We start from the raw sequence: 26,152 nt of genomic DNA, 5'->3' as shown, positions 1-26,152 counted from the left end.
GTTTTAAAATACTCTCTTTGACACTACTTTTTCCAATTTTATTATGTATCTTGGTGTGGAGCTCCTGAATTGATTTTGTTGGAAGCTCTGTGTAAATCTTGGATTTGGATGTCCATTTCCTTCCCCAGAGTAAAAATGTTTCAATTATTATTTCTTCAAATAAACTTTCTGCCAACTTTTCTCTCTCTGAGATTTCTATATTTCAAATGTTATTATGCTTGATGGTGTTGCTGAATTCTCATAACCTATTCTAATTTTTTGTTAGTTTTTGGGTTTTTTTTTGCTGTTTAACTGGTTTGTTTCTCATTACTCTGTTTTCCATCTTGTTGAATTGTTCTTCTACTTCCTCTACTATTTATTCCATCTACTGTATTTTTAACTTAAGTATTGAGTACTTCATCTCTGTTTTTTTTAATTTACATTTTCTATCTTTTTGTTGAAGATCTCACTGAGATCCTCCACTCTTTTTTCAAGGCTAGTAAATGTGTTTATGAGCATTACTTTGAATTTTCTGTCAGGCATATTTCTTATCCTCATTTCACTTAGATTTTTTGTTCTGGTTTTGTCCTGTTCTTTCATTTGGGACATATTCTTCTTTCTTCTCATTTTGTCTAACTCTCTGTGTCTCTTTCTGTGTATTAGGAAAGTCAACTATGTCTCCTGCTTTTTAAAGTAGTGGCCTTATAAAGATAAGGTCCTATAGTGCCCTGTGGCACAAAGTCTTCTGTTCACCAGAACCAAGCACTTCAGGTGTTTTGTTTTCCCCTATGTGTGTTGCATGTACCCTACTGTTGTGGTTGAGCTGCATTTGACTTCAGTCCAGTTGGCTGTGATGACTCTCTTCAACTGTTTTGGAAAGGGTTTAATCCCTGTGCTGTTAAAAGGCTAGTCTGGGGTCCTCTTGGACTTGAGTTATGTCAGACCAGATGTCTTCCCTCAGCCCAGTTTCCAGAAGCACAGTTGTGTCAATGTGTAGGGTGTTATTCCTGTGTTTTCCCATGAGATGCTTTCATTGGTGGGTTGGGCCGGTAGTTAGACTGCCAGTTCTGCCCCCAGATGTCTGCCCCCAGTTCATCTGTTGGTTATGGAGGTGACCTCAAACTACGGGGTTCTCTTTTATTCTGCCTCTGTGATGTTTCTGTCAGTGAGCAGGGTGGCTGTCCGTTCAGATGTGTGCCCCCAACCTATATTGGAGGCTTCAGTTAAACTGGTGTTTGTGTTTATATTCCTTTTTCCCCAGGACGAGTCACTTTAGAGTGGTCCTCGTAGGACATGGAGTGTTAGGTAGCTGTTTGGAGAGTACTTATGCTGGTTCTTACAGGTGTCCTGTTATCTTCACTGGGGGAAGTGGGAGGGGATAGACATGGTGCCAACCAACTCTTTTGTTCTTAGGAAATCTCCTAAATATCCATCTTCCTTCAGCACAAGTTCTGATATTAGTAAATAAATTTTCCCATATACCCCAGACACTCTTCAAACTGCTGTTTCTATGCATATCTCTGGGAGTCTATACATAGTGTTTTATATTTCAGGGTAGTGATATAGTTTCCTATCACCTTCTAGCTCTCCAAGAGCCAAGCTCACTAATTTTTGAAGTAACAGATTAAAGCCTCACTGATTGTAAAAGCTCACAAAGTTAAGCTCCACTGCTTTATTAATTCAACAGTTCCATGCATCACCCTGTGTTCATCTTGATAAGTACATTCCTTAATCCACATCACCAATTTCACCTGTCTCTCCACCTCCTTCCCCTCTGGTAGTCATCAGATTGTTCTCTATTATTAAGAGTCTGTTTCTTGCTTTGTTGTTATTTATTTATTTATTTATAATGTTTATTTTTGAGAGAGAGAAAGATAGTGGGAGAGGGGCAGAGAGAGAGGGAGACATAGAGTCTGAAGCAAGCTCCTGGCTCCGAACTGTCAGCACAGAGCCTGATGTGATGCTCGAACTTACAGACCATGAGATCATGACCTACTCATCAACTGAGCTACCCAGGCACCCGTGTTGTTTTCTTTTTAACACAACTATTGACTTAAGTTTCCTAAGAGACTTCTAATGTTAGTATTTTTATTGTGAGAAAATATAAAGGGCAAAAAATTATCATTTTAATAATTTTAAATGTAGAGATCAGTTGTCTGAAGTACATTCACATTGTTTTCCAACCATCATCACTATCCATTTCCAGAACTTTTGTTTATCATTCTATACTGAAACTCTGTATCCATTAAATAATAACTCTCCATTCCTTTCCCATCTTCCACAAACCTTGTTAACTACTGTTCTACTTTCTGTCTCTATGAATTTGGCAACTCTAGGTACCTCACGTAAGTGGAAGCACACAGTATTTGTCCTTTGGGTCTGGCTTATTTCATGTAGCTTACTTTCTTCAAAGTTCATTCATGTTGTAATATGTATCAGTATTTAATTTCCTTTGTAAAAATATGTTTTAAATAGAAATTGTATGGAATATTACATGGCAATGAGAAAAAATGAAATATGGCCTTTTGTAGCAACGTGGAGGGAACTGGAGAGTGTGATGCTAAGTGAAATAAGCCATACAGAGAAAGACAGATACCATATGGTCTCACTCTTATGTGGATCCTGAGAAACTTAACAGGAACCCATGGGGGAGGGGAAGGAAAAAAAAAAAAAAGAGGTTAGAATGGGAGAGAGCCAAAGCATAAGAGACTGTTAAAAACTGAGAACAAACTGAGGGTTGATGGGGGGTGGGAGGGAGGAGAGGGTGGGTGATGGGTATTGAGGAGGGCACCTTTTGGGATGAGCACTGGGTGTTGTATGGAAACCAATTTGTCAATAAATTTCAGAAAAAAAAAAAATAAAAAAAAAAAAAATAAATAGAAATTGTATATATTTAAGATACAAAATAAGTTCACATGTCATTTCCACACATAGTTAACTTTTTCTTTTTTGTGATGAGATCATCTGGAGTCTACTCTCATAGCATATTAGCATTGTGCAGTATAGTATTATTGTGTATAATCATCATCACATTGTGTATAGTCATACATAAGTTCACTAGACTTATTGATCCTACATGACTAAAACTGTGTACTCCATGACAACATCTCTCCTTTATCCGCTCACTCAGTCCCTGGTAACCACCATTTTAATCTGCATCTAAGTTCAACTTTAAAAAAAATATGATAGATTCTATACACAAGATCATATAGTACCTGACTTTCTGTCTGCCTTATTTCACTTAGCATAATGTTCTCTAGGTTCATCCATGTTGCCACAAATGGCAGGAAAAACTTCATCTCTTGGCTGAATAATATTCCATTGTGTGTGTATACATAATATATAAATAATATTTATCCATTCATCTGCTGACACTGGAGTTGTCATATCTTGTCTATATCTTGACTATAAGTTGTTTATATCTTGACTATTGTGAATAATCCTGCAGTAAATATGGGATGGCACATATCTCTATGAGATACTAATTTGACTTCATTTTGATATATCCTAGAAGTAGAATTGCTGAATCATATGGTAGTTCTATTATTAAATTTTTATGGTAGTTTTTACTGAGATGTAATTGATATACAGCAGGTATAAGTTTCAGGTGACAGAATAAAGACTTGACTTACATATATTGTGAAATGATTACCACAATAAGTTAACATCCATCACTTTATATGGTCATTTTTCACCTGTGATGAAAACTTTTAATATTTATTCTCTTACCAGCTTTCAAATATACCATAAACCAGTGTTAAGTATAATGATCATGTTGTTTTGCTCTGGATTGCTTTAAGTTTTTTGGTCTTTTGTGGTTCCATATGAATTTTGGATTTGAAAATAAATATTTCTGTAAAAAATAGCATTAGAATTTAGTAGAGATTGCATTGATTGCCTTGGGTAGTATGAACATTTTAACAATATTAAATCTGATTTCATGAACAATGGATATCTCCATTTTTTTGGTGTGTCTTACTCCGTTTCTTCCTTCAATGTTTTATAACTTTCAGGGTATAGATCTCTCATTTCTTGGATAAATTGGTCCCTATTTTATTGTACTTATGCTGCTATAAGTGGAGTTGTTTCCATAATTTCTTTTTCAGATATTTTGTGGTTGCTATAGAGAAATACAACTTTTTTGTGGATTTTGTACCCTACAACTTTATTGAACTTTGCTTTTTTTTAGTTATAACAGTTTTTATAACTGTGAGATGATGTCATTTACAAACAGAAAATATCACCTCTTCCTTTTGAATTTCAAATGCATTTTATTTCTTTTTCATGCCTAATTACTCTGGCTAAGATTTCTAGTACTATATAGAAGTGTTTAGAATTGTGATTTATGTATTTTTCTTGTCATTGACACAAAAGCCTTTAGCATGATGTTAGCTGTTGGCTTGTTATATATGGCCTTTATTATTTTTGAGGTACATGTCTTTTATACTTACTTTGTTTATAGTTTTATCAAAAATGATGTGAAAATTTTTCAAATGATTTTTCTGCATCTATTGAAATAATCATATGACTTTTATCCTTCATTCTTTTCATATGGTGTAAAATATTTACATATTGTGTATGTTGAAACACAGTTCCATCCCAGAGATTAATCCCACCATTGATCATAGTGTTTGACACTTTTAATATGCTGTTGCATTTGGCCTGCTAGAGTTTTGTTGAGATTATTGGCACTTATGTTTAGTAGAGTTATTGGCCTGTAATTTTTTTTTCTCATATTGTCCTTGTCTGGCTGTGACATAAAAAGAATGCTGGCCTTGTGCAATGAGTTTGGAAGTGCTCTTTCCTCTTCAGTTTTTTGAAAGAATTTTAGGATTTTTATTGGCATTAATTTTTCTCTAGATATTTGGTAGAATTCAACACTGAAGTCATTAATTGGTGGGCTTTATTTATTGAAAGTTTTTTTTATTACTGATTCAATCTTCTTTGTCTTCATTGATCTGTTTACAACTTCTCTTTCTTTATAATTCAGTCTTAATACATTGTATATTTCTGGGGAAATATTTATTTCTTATATGTTATCAAATTTATTGACACATTAATGTCCATGGTAGTTCTAATGATCCTTTGTATTTCTGCGGTATCAGATGTTGTGTTTGCTGTTTCATTTCTAATTTTACTTCTCTGAGTCCTCCCTTTTTGCTTTAGTCTAACTAAAGATTTGTTAATTTGTATATCTTCTAAAAAAAACGCAACACTTATTTTTATTGGTTTTTCTAGTTTCTATTTCTGCTCTGATCTATATTATTAACTTTTTTGTTAACTTTAGGTTTAGATTTTCTTCTTTGTCTAGTTCCATGAAGTTTAAAGTTTGGTTGTTTAAGATGTTCCTTTTTTAAAAATTTTTGTTTGTTTATTTTTCAGAGAGACAGAGAGAGACAGAGAGTGAGCACAAGCAGGGGAGGGGCACAGAAAAAGAGGGAGACACAGACTCTGAAGCAGGCTCCAGGCTCTGAGCTGTCAATGCAGAGTCCAATGTGGGGCTCAAACTCACAAACCATGAGATCGTGAGCTGAACCAAAGTCAGAAGCTTAATTGAGCCACCCAGTTGCTCCCAAATGTGTCTTTTTTCTTAATGTAGGCTTTTATTGCTCTCAACTTACTCTCAGAACTGCTTTTAATACGTCCCATAAGTTACAGTATGGTGTGTTTTCATTTTCATTATTTGACATACATTATATTAGTTTCAGGTGTATAATAGAGTTATTCAACAGTTTCAAGATAACTTTATTTTCCTTTTGATTTCTTCTTTGACTCATTTTTTTCAGCTCTGTTTTGTTTAATTTTTACATATTTTTTTTCAGTTTTCCTTTCATTATTGATTTCTAGTTATATACTGTTATGGTCATAAAACATACTTGATATGATTTCAGTCTTCTTAAATTTTTTAAGATGCATTTTTGGCCAAGCATAAAATCTATTCTGGGGTATTGACCCATGTGAACTTGAAAAAAAGTGCATTTTACTGTTGTTCGATGGAATACACTGTATATATCTTTTAGGCCTGTTTGGTCTATAGAATTGTTCAAATCTGCTTTTTCCTTATTGATTTTCTGATTAGATGTGCAATCCATTGTTGAATGTGAGATCCCTTATTATTACTGTATTGATGCCTGTTTCTCTCTTAGGTTCTGGAAATATTTTCTGAAAATATTTAGATGCCCCAATTTGGGTGTATACCTGTTTACGGCATTTATAATTTCATTATGAATTAACCACTTTATCATTATATAACTGCCTTATCTGTCTCTCTTGATAATTTTTTATGTAAAGTCTATTTTTTCTGATACAAATACAATGACTCATGCTCCCTTTTGATCTCCATTTGCATGGATATCTTTTTCCATCCTTCCACTTTCTGTTTATCTGTGTTCTTAAAATTTAAGTGGATACACTTGTGGTGAGTATAGTATATCATATAGAAAAGTCTACTTACTATGTTTGACACCTGAAACAAATGTAAAATTGTGTTTTAAATATATTCAAATTAAAAAAATTAAAAAGTATAATATTTATTTAAGTAACTTTTAATGTCAAAATTAAAAATAATAAAGTGTCTCTTGTGGATAGCACATTAATGGAACATTTTTTTATCCATTCAGCCACCTTGTATATTTTGAAGATTTTAATCCATTTGCACTTAATTATTTATAAGTATTTATTACTGTAGTTTTGTTCATTGTTTTCTGCTTGTTTTCTAGTTACTTTGATCTTTTTTTCTCTTGCTGTTTTTGAAATTTATTTTTTTTTCTGTAGTGTCATGCTTTGATACATTTCACTTTATGTTGTTTATCTATTCCAGGTTTTTTATTTTGGGTGAAATTGAAGTTTACAAAAGCATTTTATATAAGGGGGAAGGAAATAAGATGGTGGAGAAGTAGGGGGACTCTGGGAATTTTAGTCCCTCAAACACAACTGTGTTGAGATCAGATCACTTGGAACACACAGGAAATTGATCTGCAGACTGGCAGAAGGATCTCCACAGAGGGAGGGAGACAGTGTGGCAGGTGCAAGATGTATGGAAGTGAATTGAGGGAGAGAAAATGGCGGTGCTGCAGGGGGTGCAAATCCTTTCCAATGGAAGACAAAAAGGAGAGAAAGAGAGAGGGTATAAGAGAGTGTGGTATCAATTTGCAGAGGAAGGAAACCTCTCTGGACAACTGACTGAATAGTGAGAAGTACTGACTGTTGTAGGTTTTTTTTTTTTTCAAACAGCATTTGAAGTTCAAACTCTGAGGTTCTGGAAATTCATTACTTTCTTTAGAGCAGAACTTTGCCACATGAACATATGGTGGGGAAAGCTGCCCTGGAGGGCATATAATGGTGCAAAGATCTCCAGGGTACATAAGGAGAAAACATTTCCTTTTCTGAGTTACTTTTGGAAGGGACTATATTGCCTCCCCAAGGATAAAGGACACTGCAGGCACCAGCCAAAAGCCTTTCATCAGCAGGGGACAAAGGCACACCCAGAAGGAGTAGAACATTGCTGCTTTTAGCAGTGCTACACAATAGGTACTACACATTGCACAGACGTGGGACTGTTTTCAGGGACAAAGGACTTCAGACACAGCATACAGAGACTTTGGAGTACAGGGGTGGGTGCACATTGTGCTGAGTCCTTTAAGACTTTGAGTTTTAAATCCAGCCACACGCCAAAGAAAAAAACACAGGAGAGTTGTGGTGCAGAGCGAGCTCACTGCCCTTGCTATTCTGTGAGGGCTGCCTGAACAACGGGCAGTGTGAAACCCCTTGCCCTGAGATGAGACATTGGGATTATGACATTTCCCCCCAACACCAACAAGGTGAAACTTGTGAGAGCACAAAAGCGGCCCACAATGGAGTCAGGACCCATACACCACACCCTGCCCCCAGTGCCTTGCAGCTGCTTATTTACTGGGGCAAGACTGACTCTGAATCAATGCAATGAGCTTCTCCTCCAGAAGACCAACACAGCCAGCACCCCGCATGCACCACATATACTGAAAATCCAGTGCTTCAAAATGACACCTGGAGTTCTGCTGGAAATAGGACCAGGCTTACTTTTTTCTCCTGTTTTTTTTTCTTTTTTCTTTTTTTTCCTTTCTTTTAGAATCAGGCTCATAGTTTCTTGTTCTTCTTCGTTTGTTTTCCTTTTGGGAATCAGGCTTCATTCTTCTTTTCTTTCTTTCTTTCTTTCTTTTTTTCTTTTCTTTTTCTTCTTTTTACTCTTCTTTTTCTTTGGAATTACCCTTACAGTTTTTGATTCTCTGTTTGGATTTTTTTTGGTGCCTTTTGCTTTTCTCTTTTTGGAGGATTTTTTTTTCTTATTTTTTTCCAGGAATAATCAAACAAAAAAGCCAAAGCAAACCTATTAAAAGACCCAAACACTCCCCACTGCAAGCAAGAAAAAGCTCTGCAGAGGACTATCCACTAGGAAAGAGTAGTCAAAATGCATCAGTGGAGTGGGCACAGCATACAACAGAAACATTTCTTGAAATTCCAGGCCATGGACAGTGTATTCCCCTTTTTAATATAGCAATACTTTCAGGTGCAGGAAACAGAACAAGCTTTTAAAATATGCAAAAGACAGAAACTTAGTCCAAATCACAAGATGGGCAAATTCTCACCAAATTAAAGGTCAAGAAGAAATCACAGCCAGGGACATGCTCAAAACAGATATAAGCAATATATCTGAATAAGAATTTAGAACAAGAGTCATAAGATTACCAATGGGATTTCTGAAAAAATGCATAGAAGACACCAGAGAAATGCTTGCTGCAGAGATCAAAGGCCTAAAAATTAGGCTGAAATAAAAATGCAATAACTGAGATGTAAAAATGAATTGATACATTAACAATAAAGATTCAAGAAGCAGAGGAGAGAATAGGTAATATAAAGGATAAAATTATGGAAAATAATGAAGCTGAAAGACAAGGGAAATAAACTATTAGATCATGAGGGAAAACATAGGGAACTTAGTGCTTCCATAAAATGAAACAATATCTGTATCATAGAGGCCCCAGAAGAAGAGTGGGAAAAAAGGGATAGAAGGTTTATTTGAACAAATTATAGGTGAGGACTTCCCTAATTTGAGGAAGGAAACAAGCATTCAAGTCTTAGAGGCACAAAGAATGCCCCTCAAAATCAACAATTGGTCAACACCAGGACCTATCATAGTGAAACTTGTAAAATACAAAAATAAAGAGAATTCTAAAAGCATCTAGAGACCACAGGTCCTTAACCTACAAGGGTAGACACAAAGGGTTAACCGTAGACTTGTCCACTGAATTTTGGCAGGCCAGAAGGGAGTGGCAATCTGTTGAATGGGAAAAATATGCAGCCAAGGATTTATACAGCAAAGTTATCATTCAGCATACAAAAAGAGATACAGATTTTCCAAGACAAACAAAACTAAAGGAGTTTCTGACTATTAAACCAGCCCTGCAATAAATTTTAAGGGGGACTCTGAATGAAGAAAAAATAGAAGGCCAAAGCAACAGAGGCACCTGGGTGGCTCAGTTAAGCTTCCGAATCTTAGTATCAGCTCAGGTCATGATCTTACAGTTTGTGAGGCCGACGCCGACATCAGGGCTCTGTTCTGACAGTGCTTGCGCCTGCTTGAGATTCTTTCTCTCCCTCTCTCTTTGCCCCTTCCCTGTTCACTGTCTCTGTCACTCTCTTTCAAAAATAAATAAATAAACTTAAAAATTAAAAAAAAAGAATACCAAAGCAACAAAGACTATGAAGGACCTGACAACATCACCAGAAACACCAATTCTACAGGTAACATAATGGCACTAAATTCACATCTTTCAATAATCGCTGTAATATAAATGGACTAAATGCTCCAATAAAAATACAGAGTATCAGAATGTATAAAAAAACAAGATCCAGCTATATGCTGACTCCAAGAGACTAATTGTAGATCTAAAGACACTTGCAGTTTGAAAGTGAGGGGATGGAGAGACACTATCATGCCAATGGATGACCAAAAACAAACAAGCAAACCAAGCCAGGGTAGCCATACTTATTTCAGACAAACTAGATTTTAAAAAGGAGTATAAAAAGAGATGAAGAAGGGCATTATATCATAATTAAGTGGTCTATTCATCAAGATCTAACAATTGTAAATTTTTATGCCTCTAACTTGCAGGCACCCAAATATATAAACCAGTTAATCACAAACATAAAGAAACTCATTGATAATACCACAAGAGTAGGAGACTTTAATACCCCACTTACAACAATGTACAGACCATACAAGCAGAAAGTCAGCAAGGAAACAATGGCTTTGAATGACACACTGGCCCAGATAGACTTAACAGATATATTCAGAACATTTCATCCTAAGGCATCAGAATGCAATTCTACAAGTGCACATCAAACGTTCTACAGAATAGATCACATACTGGGTCACAAATCAACCCTCAACAAGTACAAAAAGACTGATATCATAAAATGCATACTTTCAGAACACCGAGCTATGAAACTTGAAGTCCACCTCAAGAAAACATTTTGAAAGCATCAAATTACATGGATGTTAAAGAAAATCATACTAAAGAATGAGTGAGTTAACCAGGACATAAAAGAAGAAATAAAAAATACATGGAAGCAAATGAAAATGAAACCAAATGGGAACAAACCCTGTGAAATGCAGCAAAGGCAGTCTTAGGAGGAAATTATATTGCAATTCAGTCCTATCTCAAGAAGGAAGAAAGGTCCAAATTCACAATTTAACCTTACATCTAAAGGAGCTATAAAAGGAGCAGCAAATAAAGCCTAAAGCAAGTAGAAGATGGAAAATAGTAAAGATTACAGCAGAAATAAATGATATTGAAAAAAATGACAACCCAGTAGAACAGATCAATGAAACTAAGAGCTGGTTTTTTTGGAAGAATAAACAAAATTGATAAACACCTAGCAGGACTTCTCAAAAAGAAAAGAGAGAGGACCCAAATAGGTAACATCATGAATGAAAGAGGAGGCATTACAACCAACACCATAAAAATACAAAGAGTTATAAGAGAATACTATTAAAAATTATATGCCAACAAACTGGGAAATATGGAAGAAGTAGATAAATTCACAGGAATTCATATCCTATGAAAACTGAAGCAGGAATAAATAGAAAATTAAAAAAATAGCATGTATTCATTTTTGAGAGTGAGAGAGAGCATGAGCGGGAGAGGGGCAGAGAGAGAGGGAGACACAGAATCAGAAGCAGGCTCCAGGATCTGAGCTGTCAGCCCAGAGCCCAACGCGGTGCTTGAACTCACGCACTGGGAGATCATGACCGAAGTCGGACGCTCAACTGACTGAGCCACCCAGGCACCCCAAAAATTTGAAAATACCCATAAAACCAGCAAAGAAATTGAATAAATTATGAAATTTCTCCCAACAAACAGGATTCTTGGGTCAGATGACTTCCCAGGGAAATTCTACCAGACATTTCAAGAAGAGTTACTACCCATTTCTCTCAAATTTTTCCAAAAAATTGAAATGGAAGGAAAGCTTCCAAACTCATTCTATGAATCCAGCATTACCTTGATTCCAAAACAAGACAAAGACCACCTAAAAAGGGCAATTACCAGCCAATATACCTAATGAGCTTTGATGAAAAAAATTCTCAGCAAGAAACTAGCAAATTTAATTCAAAAGTACACTAAAATAATTATTCACCATGATCAAGAGGGATTTATTCCTGAGATGCAGGGCTGGTTCAATATTCTCAAATCAATGAACGTGATGTACCACATTAATAAAAGAAAGAATAATAGCCATATGATCCTTTCAGTAGATGCTTAAAAAGTATTTGACAAAATACAGCACCCTTTCTTCATAAAAAACCCAAGAAAGTAGGAATAGAAGGAACTCAACTCAATATCATGAAGGCCATATATGAAAGACCCACAGCTAATATCCTCAATGAGGAAAAACAGAGCATTCTCCTTAAGGTCAGGAACATGACAAGGATGTCCGTTTCACCACTATTGTTCAAAATATTACTGGAAGGCCTGGCATCAGCAATCATACAATGAAAAGTAATAAAAGACATACAAAATGGCAAGGAAGAAGTCAAACTTTCACTATTTGCAGATACCAATACTCCATGTGGAAAACCTGAAAGACTCCACCAAAACACTGCTAGAACTGGTATATGAATTCAGCAATGTTTCAAGATATAATTTAATCTTACAGAAATCAGTTGCATTTGTATACAACAATAATGAAGCACCAGAAAGTGAAATCAAGGAATCTATCCTCTTACAATTGCACAAAAAAACATAAAACCTAGGAATAAACCTAAAGGAAAAGGTAAAAGATCTGTACGCTCAAAACTATAGAATACTTAAGAAACTGAAGAAGACACAAAGAAATGGAAAAACATTATATGCTCATGGATGGAAAGAAGAAATAATTAGGAGTGCCTGTGTGGCTCAGTCATTTAAGCATCTGACTCTTGATTTTGGCTGAGGTCATTATCTCTTGGTTCAAGAGTTTGAGCCCCATGTTGAGCTCTGTGCTAACAGTACAAAGCCTAGTTGGGATAATCTGTCTCCATCTCTGTTTCTCTCTCTCTCAAAAACAAACAAACAAACAATCATTAAAAAACAACAAATATTAAAAGGCAACTGACATAATGGGGGAAGATATTTATAAATGACATATTGGATGGATAGAGGGTTACTATCAAAAATCTATAAAGAATTTATCAAAGCCAACAACACAAAACAATTAATCCTGTGAAAAAATGAGCTAAAGACATGAACAAACACTTTTCCAAAGAAGACATCCAGATGGCTAACAGACACATGAAAAGATGCTCAATGCCACTCATCATCAGGGAAGTAAAAAGCAAAACCACAATGGGATACCACCTCACACCTGTCAGAATGGCTAAAGTTAACAACTCAGGAAACAACAGATGTTGGCGAGGATGTAGGGAAAAGAAAACACTTCTGCACTGCTGGTGGGAATGCAAACTGCTACAGCCTCTCTGGAAAACCATTTTTCAAAAAATGAAAACTAGTGCTACCCTCCTACACAGCATTGTGCTACTAGGTATTTATCCATAGGGTACAAAAATGTTGATTTGAAGGAGCACATGAACCTCAATGTTTGTAGCAACATTATCAACAATAACCAAATTATGGAAAGAGCCTAAATGTCCATCAATTGATGAATGGATAAAGCAGATGTGGTAAATATATATATATATATATATATATATATATACACATAATGGAATATTACTCAGTGATCAAGAAGAATGAAATCTTGCCATTTGCGATGATACAGATGGAACTAGAATATATTATGCTAAGCTAAATAAGTCAGTCAGAGAAAGATAAATATATTATTTCAATTATATGTGGAATTTAAGAAAACAGAAGAACATAGGAGAAGGGAAGGAAAATAATATAAAAACAGAGAGGGAGGCAAATCCTAAGACACTTTTATTGTATTTATTTATTTATTCAATATATGAAGTTTATTGTCAAATTGGTTTCCATACAACACCCAGTGCTCATCCCAAAAGGTGCCCTCCTCAATACCCATCACCCACCCTCTTGTCCCTCCCACCCCCATCAACCCTCAGTTTGTTCTCAGTTTGTAAGAGTCTCTTATGCTTTGGCTCTCTCCCACTCTAACCTCTTTTTTTTTTTCTTCCCCTCCCCCATGGGTTTCTGTTAAGTTTTTCAGGATCCACATAAGAGTGAAACCATATGGTATCTGTCTTTCTCTGTATGGCTTATTTCACTAGCATAACACTCTCCAGTTCCATCCATGTTACTACAAAGAGCCATATTTCAGTCTTTCTCATTGCCACGTAGTACTCCATTGTGTATATAAACCACAATTTTTTTATCCATTCATCAGTTGATGGACATTTAGGCTCTTTCCATAATTTGGCTATTGTTGAGAGTGCTGCTATAAACATTGGGGTACAAGTGCCCCTATGCATCAGTACTCCTGTATCCCTTGGGTAAATTCCTAGCAGTGCTATTGCTGGGTCATAGGGTAGGTCTACTTTTAATTTTTTGAGGAACCTCCACACTGTTTTCCAGAGTGGCTGCACCAATTTGCATTCCCACCAACAGTGCAAGAGGGTTCTCGTTTCTCCACATCCTCTCCAGCATCTATAGTCTCCTGATTTGTTCATTTTGGCCACTCTGACTGGCATGAGGTGATATCTGAGTGTGGATTTGATTTGTATTTCCCTGATGAGGAGCGACGTTGAGATTCTTTTCATGTGCCTGTTGGCCATCTGACTGTCTTCTTTAGAGAAGTGTCGATTCATGTTTTCTGCCCATTTCTTCACTGGGTTATTTGTTTTTCGGGTGTGGAGTTTGGTGAGCTCTTTATAGATTTTGGATACTAGCCCTTTGTCCGATATGTCATTTGCAAATATCTTTTCCCATTCCGTCGGTTGCCTTTTAGTTTTGTTGGTTGTTTCCTTTGCTGTGCAGAAGCTTTTTATCTTCATAAGGTCCCAGTAGTTCATTTTCGCTTTTAATTCCCTTGCCTTTGGGGATGTGTCAAGTAAGAGATTGCTATGGCTGAGGTCAGAGAGGTCTTTTCCTGCTTTCTCCTCTAGGGTTTTGATGGTTTCCTGTCTCACATTCAGGTCCTTTATCCATTTTGAGTTTATTTTTGTGAATGGTGTGAGAAAGTGGTCTATTTTCAACCTTCTGCATTTGCTGTGCAGTTCTCCCAGCACCATTTGTTAAAGAGACTGTCTTTTTTCTATTGGATGTTCTTTCCTGCTTTGTCAAAGATGAGTTGGCCATACGTTTGTGGGTCTAGGTCTGGGGTTTCTAATCTATTCCATTGGTCTCTGTGTCTGTTTTTGTGCCAATACCATGCTGTCTTGATGATTACAGCTTTGTAGTAGAGGCTAAAGTCTGGGATTGTGATGCCTCCTGCTTTGGTCTTCTTCTTCAAAATTACTTTGACTATTTGGGGCCTTTTGTGGTTCCATATAAATTTTAGGATTGCTTGTTCTAGTTTCGAGAAGAATGCTGGTGCAATTTTGATTGGGATTGCATTGAATGTGTAGATAGCTTTGGGGAGTATTGACATTTTGACAATATTTATTCTTCCAATCCATGAGCACGGAATGTCTTTCCATTTATTTATATCTTCTTCAATTTCCTTCATAAGCTTTCTATAGTTTTCAGCATACAGATCTTTTACATCTTTGGTTAGATTTATTCCTAGGTATTTTATGCTTCTTGGTGCAATTGTGAATGGGATCAGTTTCTTTATTTGTCTTTCTGTTGCTTCATTGTTAGTGTATAAGAATGCAACTGATTTCTGTACATTGATTTTGTATCCTGCAACTTTGCTAAATTCATGTATCAGTTCTAGCAGACTTCTGGTGGAGCCTATCGGATTTTCCATGTATAATATCATGTCATCTGCAGAAAGTGAAAGCTTAACTTCATCTTTGCCAATTTTGATGCCTTTGATTTCTTTTTGTTGTCTGATTGCTGATGCTAGAACTTCCAACACTATGTTAAACAACAGCGGTGAGAGTGGACATCCCTGCCGTGTTCCTGATCTCAGGGAAAAAGCTCTCAGTTTTTCCCCATTGAGGATGATGTTAGCTGTGGGCTTTTCATAAATGGCTTTTATGATGTTTAAGTATGTCCCTTCTATCCCGACTTTGTCGAGGGTTTTTATTAAGAAACGTTGCTGAATTTTGTCAAAGGCCTTTTCTGCATCGATTGACAGGATCATATGGTTCTTATCTTTTCTTTTATTAATGTGATGTATCACATTGATTGTTTTGCGAATGTTGAACCAGCCCTGCATCCCAGAAATGAATCCCACTTGATCATGGTGAATAATCTAAGACACTTTTAAATACAGAAAATAAACTAAAGGTTGCTGGATGGGGGATGTGTAAGGGGATGGGCTAATGGTGATGAAGGTACTTGTTGGGATCAGCACTGGATGTTATATGTAAGTGATGAATCCCAGGGTTCTACTCCTGAAACCAATACTACAGGGTATGTTAACTAACTTGTATTTAAATACACATTTTTTTAAAAAAGGAGGGTCCTTGTGTTGAGCACTGAGTGCTATATATAAGTCATGAATCACTGAATTCCACTCATAAAACCTATATTACCAATGTAGGTAATATGTTAACCAGCTAGAATTAAAATAAAAACTTGTAACAAAAAAATATCTTAGATTAGTAACCACCTATTTTATGCTAATAACAAATTAAAATCAACCTCATACAAAAACTCTATACTTGAAATCCTCCCCTCACATTTTATATGATGTCACGATTCGTACCTTTTTTACATGTGCATATATTAAAAACTATTTTAGCTGCAGTTAGACTTATACTCTGTTTTTTTATAGGAGTAAAATATATGATTTACTCACAATCATTACAATATTAGAGTATTCTGAATTTAACAATATTTCTAACTTTACACTGAGTTTTACACCTTAATATGTTTTCATGTTAGCATATTTTTATTTCATTTTGAATAGCTCCCTTTAGCATTTCTTGTAAGGTAGGTCTATTGGTAATAGGCTCCCACTTTTTTTTTTTTTGGTCTGGGAAAGTGATTATGTCTCCTTTTTTATTTTCAAAAGCATCCTTGGCCGCTATAGGTTTCTTGGTTGGAAATTTGTGGTCAGTACTTAGAATATATTACCCCATACTTTGCTTGCCTGCGAGAATTATGTAGAGAAATCCACTGATAATTTTATGGGGGCATCATTTGTCTATGACAAGTTGCGTTTCTCTTGCTACATTCATAATTCCCCTTTTGCTTTTGCCTATTGATAATTTGATTATGTTTCTTGGTGAATAACTATATTTCATCTACTCGGGGTTCTTTGGAATTCATGGCCCTATATTATCCCTTCTCTTTCCATATTAGGGAAATTTTCTGTAATTATTTATTTACATAAGTTTTCTGCCCCCTTTCTCTTCCTCTTTCTCTTTCTCTGTGCCTACTGGGGCTCCCATAATGCATATTTTTTCAAATTTTTTATGTAAATTCTAGTTATTTAACATAAAGTGCAATATTGGTTTTAGGAATAGAATTTAGTGATTCATCACTTACATACAACACCAAATACTCATCACAACAAATCCCTCCTTAATACCCATCACTCATCTAGATCATCCCCCACCTTTCTTCATTCATCAAACTATTTTTTTCTCTTTTAATATTATCTCATAAGACACATAGGTTTTCTTCATTCTTCTTTATTATTTTTTTTTCCTTTTTGTTCTTCTTACTGGGCAATTTAAAAATTATCTGTCTTCAAGCTCACTGAATCTTTCTTCTGCTTGATTGAATCTTATGTTGAAACTATAAAATTTTTCCATTCAGTCAATATGTTTTTCAGATCCCAAATTTGTTTGATTTTTTTATGGTTTATATCTCTGTTAAACTTAATATTTTGGTCATGTTTTCCTGATTTCACTTAGTCATGTATCTGTGTTCTCTTGCAGCTCACTGAGCTTCTTTTTTTTTATGAAATTTATTGACAAATTGGTTTCCATACAACACCCAGTGCTCATCCCAAAAGGTGCCCTCCTCAATACCCATCACCCACCCTCTCCTCCCTCCCACCCCCCATCAACCCTCAGTTTGTTCTCAGTTTTTAACAGTCTCTTATGCTTTGGCTCTCTCCATTCTAACCTCTTTTTTTTTTTTCTTTCCTTCCCCTCCCCCATGGGTTCCTGTTAAGTTTCTCAGGATCCACATAAGAGTGAAACCATATGGTATCTGTCTTTCTCTGTATGGCTTATTTCACTTAGCATCACACTCTCCAGTTCCATCCACGTTGCTACAAAAGGCCATATTTCATTTTTTCTCATTGCCACGTAATATTCCATTGTGTATATAAACCACAATTTCTTTCTCCATTCATCAGTTGATGGACATTTAGGCTCTTTCCATACTTTGGCTATTGTTGAGATTGCTGCTATGAACATTGGGGTACAAGTGGCCCTATGCATCAGTACTCCTGTATCCCTTGGATAAATTCCTAGCAGTGCTATTGCTGGGTCATAGGGTAGGTCTATTTTTAATTTTCTGAGGAACCTCCACACTGCTTTCCAGAGCGGCTGCACCAATTTGCATTCCCACCAACAGTGCAAGAGGGTTCTCGTTTCTCCACATCCTCTCCAGCATCTATATTCTCCTGATTTGTTCATTTTGGCCACTCTGACTGGCGTGAGGTGATACCTGAGTGTGGATTTGATTTGTATTTCCCTGATGAGGAGCGACGTTGAGCATCTTTTCATGTGCCTGTTGGCCATCCGGATGTCTTCTTTAGAGAAGTGTCTATTCATGTTTTCTGCCCATTTCTTCACTGGGTTATTTGTTTTTCAGGTGTGGAGTTTGGTGAGCTCTTTATAGATTTTGGATACTAGCCCTTTGTCCGATATGTCATTTGCGAATATCTTTTCCCATTCCGTTGGTTGCCTTTTAGTTTTGTTGGTTGTTTCCTTTGCTGTGCAGAAGCTTTTTATCTTCATAAGGTCCCAGTAATTCACTTTTGCTTTTAATTCCCTTGCCTTTGGGGATGTGTCGAGTAAGAGATTGCTACGGCTGAGGTCAGAGAGGTCTTTTCCTGCTTTCTCCTCTAAGGTTTTGATGGTTTCCTGTCTCACATTTAGGTCCTTTATCCATTTTGAGTTTATTTTTGTGAATGGTGTGAGAAAGTGGTCTATTTTCAACCTTCTGCATGTTGCTGTCCAGTTCTCCCAGCACCATTTGTTAAAGAGGCTGTCTTTTTTCCATTGGATGTTCTTTCCTGCTTTGTCAAAGATGAGTTGGCCATACGTTTGTGGGTCTAGTTCTGGGGTTTCTATTCTATTCCATTGGTCTATGTGTCTGTTTTTGTGCCATCACTGAGCTTCTTTAAGATGATTATTTTGAATTTTTTGCCAAGCAGTTTGTAGATCTCCATGTCTTTATAGTTGGTTATTGGCACTTTATTGGTCAGTTTTAGTGGTGTCATGTTTTTTTGATTATTCATGATCCATGTAGCCTTTCATTGGTATCACAACATTTCAAAATGTAGTCATCTCTCCTAGGCTTTATAAACTTGCTTTGGCAGGTAAAGCCAGTCACTAGTCAACCTGATCAGAGATTTTCTGTTGGCCATCTTGTGTGGTTTGTTGGTGGACTTTCTGCTGGTGTCCTTGAGCTGGTAAATCAGGTGCCTGGGTCTTGAGAGTCAATCTTGGTTGACTCAGGTTCCACTGGTGTGGTCCTATTACTTGGGTCCATTTGTGAGCTTGGTGCTTGAGCCTGTGATGTTGGGCCTGAGACCTGGGTCTGCATGGGCAGGCCTACATCCTTGGTACATGGAGGTTGAGTAGGGACCAAGGACTACTTGAGAAACCCTGGCAATTGGGTCTGTAGGGACAGGTTTTGTGCCTGGGTCCACAGAGGTGTGCCTGGAACCTGGATCCATAAGGGATGACCTGGTCCCAGGGCCCACTGGGGGCAGGTTCACTGCATTTTTCACAGAGGCAGCCCTGATGTCTGAGACCGTGGTGTTGATCCAGATGCCTGGTACACCAGGGGTAGGCCTAAAGCCTATGCCAGTCTGGCCTTCAGATGGGCTTTGGATTTCTGTCATGGGGCATCCCTGAAGTATAATTCCACAGTGTAGGCCTGGACCTGGAGTATTCCTGGAATCTGGTTCTGCTGGAACCTTGGTACACAGGGGACACTCAAGCACTGGTGTGAGCTAGGAGTCTGGAGATTGGAAGGCTATTCCAAAGGGTCTGTCTGTACTGACCACGTGCTTGGTGCCACAGGGGCTGAACTGATGCAGGGATGGGAATAAAACCTAGGACTTCACAGGCAGATCTGGATCCTTGATCACAGGAGCCAGACTGGAGCCTCCATTTTGGAGGCTGGGCTGGCATTAAGTCAGACCACTAAGTGCCTGGGTCGGTGGGGGCCAGCCTGGACACTGAATCCACAAGAGCTGGCCTAGCAAAAGGGCACACCTAAAGGATGGGCATACAAATGTTGCTCTGGAGCTTGGGGCTGCAGGGATTTGCCTGTACCTGGGGCAGTCCAGTACCCTATGATTGTGTGTGCCACCTTGCAGCTTGGGGACAGCCAGGAGCTTGCGACCCTGGGAACCAGCCTGGAACCTAGTTCCATAGGAGATTTTCTGGGAGCCTAGGATCTGCAGGAGCTGGTCTATAGGCTGGGACTCCCACAAACCTTATTGGTGCTTGTGTAGCCTGGGAATTGGTCTCATTGTGAGCTGAACCATGAGGCTGGGTGGGTTCATGGGTGTCTGTGGCCACAGCAGCCAACATAGTGCCAAGGTTTACTGAAGTGTTTGTTGCTGGTGTCTGCAGTAAAGTCGAACGTTCACTTTACTTCCATTCCCCCAAAAGGAAGGTGTCTTTCTCCGTTGTTGGGTTGTCTGGGCTTAAGTAAGAGGTATTGAGGTAATATTGAAACTAATTTCTATCCTCTTCAATATGTCTTCTTATTCTGTGCTCCATCCATGTTGTAATCTCTCATCTGGAATCCTTAGTTCTTGTGAAGGTATATTTGTGCATGGATAGTTGTTCAAAATGATGTTTCTATGAGGACATAAGCACTAGAATCTCCTATACAACATTTGCTGACATTCCATAATTTCATTTCTTTCTAATTCTGAGTAATATTCCATTGTTTGCATATATCACATTTGATATATCCATTCATCTGCTGATGGGCAACTGGATTGCATCCACCTTTTAGCTATTGTGAATAGTGTTTCCATAAACATTGTTGTACGAGTCTTTGAGCCGCTACTTTCAATTATTTTGGGTATATATCTAGGAGTAGATCTGTTGAATAATGTAGCAGTTATATATTTACTTGATTGAATTGCCATACCATTTTCCATAATACACCATTTTTCATACCCATCAGCAAAGCACAAGGGTTCCAATATCTCCACATCCTCACCAACATTTATTTCCATTTTTTTGTTTCCATTGTGGCTTTTTTTTTGAGAGTGAGAGAGAGCGAGAGAGTGAGAGAGCAAGAGAGAGAGAGAGAGAGAGAGAGAGAGAGAGAGGTTGAGGCAGAGAGAGAAGGAAAGAGAGAATCCCCAGCAGGCTCAGTGCTGAGAATGGATCTTAAGAACCATGAGATCATGATCTGAGTTGAAATCAAGAATGGACGCTTAACTGACTGAACCACCCAGGTACCCCTCATTGTGGTTTTGATTTGCATTTCCCTAATGATTAATGACATTGACTATCTTTTCATGTACTACTTGGCCATTTATGTCTTCTTTGGAGAAATGTTTCTTCAAGTTCTTTGCCCATTTTTGAATCTGGCTATCTGCTTTTCATGTTGTTAAGTTGTAGGGATTCTCTATGCATTCTGGATATTAATCTTTTATCAAATATGTGATTTTCAAATATTTTCTCTCACATTTTGTGGGGTGCCATTTTACTCTGTTGGTAGTGTCATTTGAGGAACAAAAGTTACAATTTTAATGAAGCCCAGTTTGTTTAATTTTACTTTTATTGTCTGTGCTTTTGTTGTCATACCTAAAATATTATTGCCAAATCCATTTTCTTCTAAGAGTTTTATGGTTGTAGGTCTTACATTTAGATCTTTAATCCATTTTTAGTTAATTTTTGTATATGGCATTAGGTAAGGGACCAACTTCATTCTTTTGCATATAGATATCCAGCTTTCTCAAAACCATTTATTAAAACATTGTTCTTACCCACTGACTGATCTTGTCACCCTTATTAAAAATCATTAGACCATATATGCAAGGGTTTATTTCTAGGCTCTCTATTCTATCTCATTTGTTTATATATTTGTCTTAAATGATTTTTAAATGCGAAGAAATCATTTGTACTTTGACTTAGAAAGTCATGAGAAGTAACAAAGGATTGTTTCCATCCTTAATGCTAAGACAACTTGCTAAATAAGTGATAATTTGAGGCAAAATATTTAAATACCCAATGAAGTTCTTTATTCTTTTTTATTTATTATTTTTAGTTTTTTATTAATAAAATTTGTTGTCAAATTGGTTTCCATACAACACCCAGTGTTCATCCCAACAAGTGCCCTCCTCAATGCCCATTATCCACTCTCCCCTCTCTCCCATTCCCCATCAACCTTAGTTTGTTCTCTGTATTTAAGAGTCTCTTATGGTTTGTCTCCCTCCCTCTCTTTTTGTAACTTTTTTCCCCTTTCCCACCCCCATGATCTTTTGTTAAGTTTCTCCAGATCCACATATGAATGAAAATATATGGTATCTGTCTTTCTCTGACTGACTTATTTCACTTATTATATTATTTCACTTACTTCACTATTATAATATGTCACTTATTATATTATTTCATAATACCCTCTAGTTCCATTCATGTTGCTGCCAATGGCCAGATTTCATTCTTTCTCATTGCCAAGTAGCATTCCATTGTATATATAACCACATCTTTATCCATTCATCAGTTGATGGACATTTAGGTTCTTTCCATAATTTGGCTATTGTTGAAAGTGTTGCTATAAACATTGGGGTACATGTGCCCCTATGCATCAGCACCCCTGTATCCCTTGGGTAGGTTTTTTATTCTTTTGCAATAACACTGGAAGTTACACATTCTACAAATCCCATCACTTTGAGTTCTGATTCTTCTATCAAATCATCCCATTTCCTCCTCTAATTCCCTTAGGTCACATTGGCCAAGGTTTCCTCCTTTTTACCTCTTCTTTCACACTCGTGTAAAATGCCAAGCCCTCTTCTACAAAAAATTGAAGAGTAAATTCACATCCACTCTAACAACCAAATACTTCACAGGAAATGACTGCAACACTTAATTTTTTTAAGTATGCAAAAGCTAAACAATTTATCAACTCTCTTTTTTTTAAAGCTTATTTATTGTTGAGAGAAAGAGTGTGTGCACATGGGAGCATGCACAAGTGGGGGAGGGGCAGAGAGAGGGAGAGAATCTCAACCTGGCTCTGCACTGCCAGCACAGTACCCAACACATGGCTCGAACTCACAAACCTTGAGATCATGACCTGCGCCATAACCAAGAGTTGGACCCTTAACTGACTGAGCCACCCGATCTCCTTTCAAGCTCTCCTTTCAAACACATTTACTCTTCTGGTCTCTCAAGCTAGAAACCCTGGAGTTATGTTTTATAAGCTGAGCTATTGTTTTGTAAAAAATCACACACACTAATTAGAAAAATTCAAACAATAGAGTATGAGAAAGTAATCACCCTATATCCAACCACCCAGAAATATCATCATAATGGGTATCTTTCACCCTCTCTCTCTCATTCCCTCTTCCTCTTCCTCTCCTCTCTCCCTGTATCCCCCTCTGTCTCGTTCTATATATATTACACACACACACACACACACACATACGGTACAAAGGATTGATGGATGGACAAACATGCAAAAATAATTTTATCCAAATGGGATCGCATTATGCATTTTCTTCAAAATAAAAGTATCATGTCCATATTTCAGACACCATTAATCCTTTTCTTGAAAGTTAAGGATATTAACATTCTTACATTTAGTACTACTGTCCTTTACCCCATGCCCTGATTTTGGTTACCTATATTGCCATTTTTACATTGTGAACTTTTATAAGACTTTGATTCATTTTTCTAAACATATTCATTTTTGTTTAGTCTTAGTTTAAATACACTCAAATTTCACTACCAGTCACATATATATGAGTTCTCAAATGCTTAGTTTATTTCTTGGCAGTATCATATTTGACTTGATTTTCACTTCAAGTAGTTTTTTCTGGTATTTCTCAGATACTATGTTCCCTGAATTTGTGCATGCTGAGGTCTGCCTATTTCATTTACACTCAAAGAAAAATGTGACTAAGTTAAAAAAGAGACAGTTTTGACATATGTATATCCATAAAACCAACATGAAGATAATGAACATTTTAATTATCCCCATTTTCATTATGTCCCTTTGTAATTCATCCTTACATCTATCTCTGTCCCTGGGAAACACCTGATCTGTTTTCAATCCGTATAAAGTGGATTGATTTTTTTTTAGAATTTTATATAAATGGCTTTGACACTACATTTTTATCTGTTTTCTTTTATGCAGCAGAAGTATTTGTACATTTATCCATGTTACTACATGCATAGGTATTTTCCCTTATTCTAAAAAAAAAAAACTTTTGAGGACTTTACTGACATACAGTGTACACACCACACAATTCACTTATTAAAAATGTACAATTCTATGTTTTTTTCCTTTGTTTTTAGAAAGTAGCCCCACACCCATTAGCAGTCACTACCCATCCTCCCATTGCTCCACATACCCCACCCTAGGTGACCATTAACTATTTTCTGTTTCCATAGCTTTTCCTATTCTGGACATTTCTTATAAATCAAATCACATAATATGTGGCCTTTTGTGAATGGTTTCTTTCACTCAGCATAATGTTTACAAGGCTCATCTATGTTACAGAACGTATCAGATTCTTTTCCATTCCCTAATATTTTTGCATTGTATGGGTATATCACATTTTATTTATCAGTCAGTGGACATTTGGGTTGTTTCCACTTTATGGCTGTTATAAATATTGCTGCTGGGAACATATGTATACAATTTCTTGAACACCTGATTTTAATTTTATTGTGTTTATATCTATGTAAAGAAAAGTACTGGATCATATAGTAATTCTTTGTTTTGTTATTTGTAGAACCGCCAAATTCTCTTCCACAGTGGCTGCTCCATTTTACATTCCTACCAGTAGTGGACAATATTTCTAATATTTCCAAATCATTGCCAACGCTTGTTATTTTTTGTATTATAGCTATCTTAGTGGGCTTGAAGTGGTATTTCATTGTATATTTGATTTTCATTTCCCTATGGGCTAATGATGTTAAGCATCTTTTCCTATGTTTGTTGGTCAATTATATATCTACTTTGGAAAAATACCCAAATTTTTGTTTATTATTTATTTGGGTTACTGGTCTTTTTGTTGTTGAATTGTAAGAGTTCTGTATATATTCTGGATAACAGACCTTTTTAAAATATGTGATTTGTAAATATAGTCTCCCATTCTATGGGTTCTCATAAATACGGTCTCCCATTCTATGGGTTCTCATTCCACATTTTTTATGGTATCGTTTGCATCATGTAAGATTAAATTTTGATGTAGCATATTTATCTTTCCTTTTTTGTATATGTCTTCGGTGTCTTATTTAAGAAATCTTTTCCTAACCCAGAATTACAAAAATTTACTCCTGTTTTATTCCATCAGTTTTATAGTTTAGTTCTTATGTTTAGATTTTTGCTCCATTTTCAGTGAATTTTTGTGTATGGTGAATAGTAATGCCCTAATTTCAAATTTGTTTTATGAATATTTTCTTTGTAATTCAATTTCATCTGTTCTGTGGGCTTATTAACTAAAATTTTGTTTTGAAAATGTTTATGTGTTTATTCAATTGTTTTTTAATGTTTTTATTTAGTTTTGAGAGACAGAGCATGAGGAGGGGAGGGGCAGAGAGAGAGAGAGAGAGAGAGAATCCAAAGCACGCACCAGGCTCTGAGCTGTCGCGGGGCTCAGACCCACGAGCTGTAAGATCATAACCTAAGCCGAAGTCTGACGTTTAACCAACTGAGCCATCCAGGCGTCCCTGTTCAATTGTTGGCTTAGAGTTTATATAATACATTTTTAACCTGTTACAGCCCACTTCCAAATGATATTATACCAACACACATATAGTATAAGAACCTTACAAAATTACACATTTGTTTTTGTCCTCTAAGATTTAGTGCCATTGTTGTCATACTTGACCCTATATATGTGATTAATATAATCACATATATATATAAACCATATATATGCTACCCTTTATTCCTTTGTATAGATCCACATATGGTACATTCTACTTATGCTTGAAGGAATACATTCAGCATTTCTTACAGCATGGGTTCACTATAAACTATATATACATATACATATATACATATATGAAAAGGTATTCACTTTTATTTCTCAAAGACATTTTGGGGGTATAAGATTTTAGGTTGATAGTTTGGTTCTTTCAGTATTTAAAAACTGCCCACATTTTTCTGGATCACAAGGTTTCCGATAAGCAGTCTGCTATCATTTTTATTTTGTATTTAGTTAGTCTTTATTTGTCTGAATT

This window comes from Prionailurus bengalensis, chromosome X (genome assembly GCF_016509475.1).
Source record: "Prionailurus bengalensis isolate Pbe53 chromosome X, Fcat_Pben_1.1_paternal_pri, whole genome shotgun sequence".
Lineage (NCBI taxonomy): Eukaryota > Metazoa > Chordata > Mammalia > Carnivora > Felidae > Prionailurus > Prionailurus bengalensis.
Note: the sequence above shows the minus strand (reverse complement) of the source record.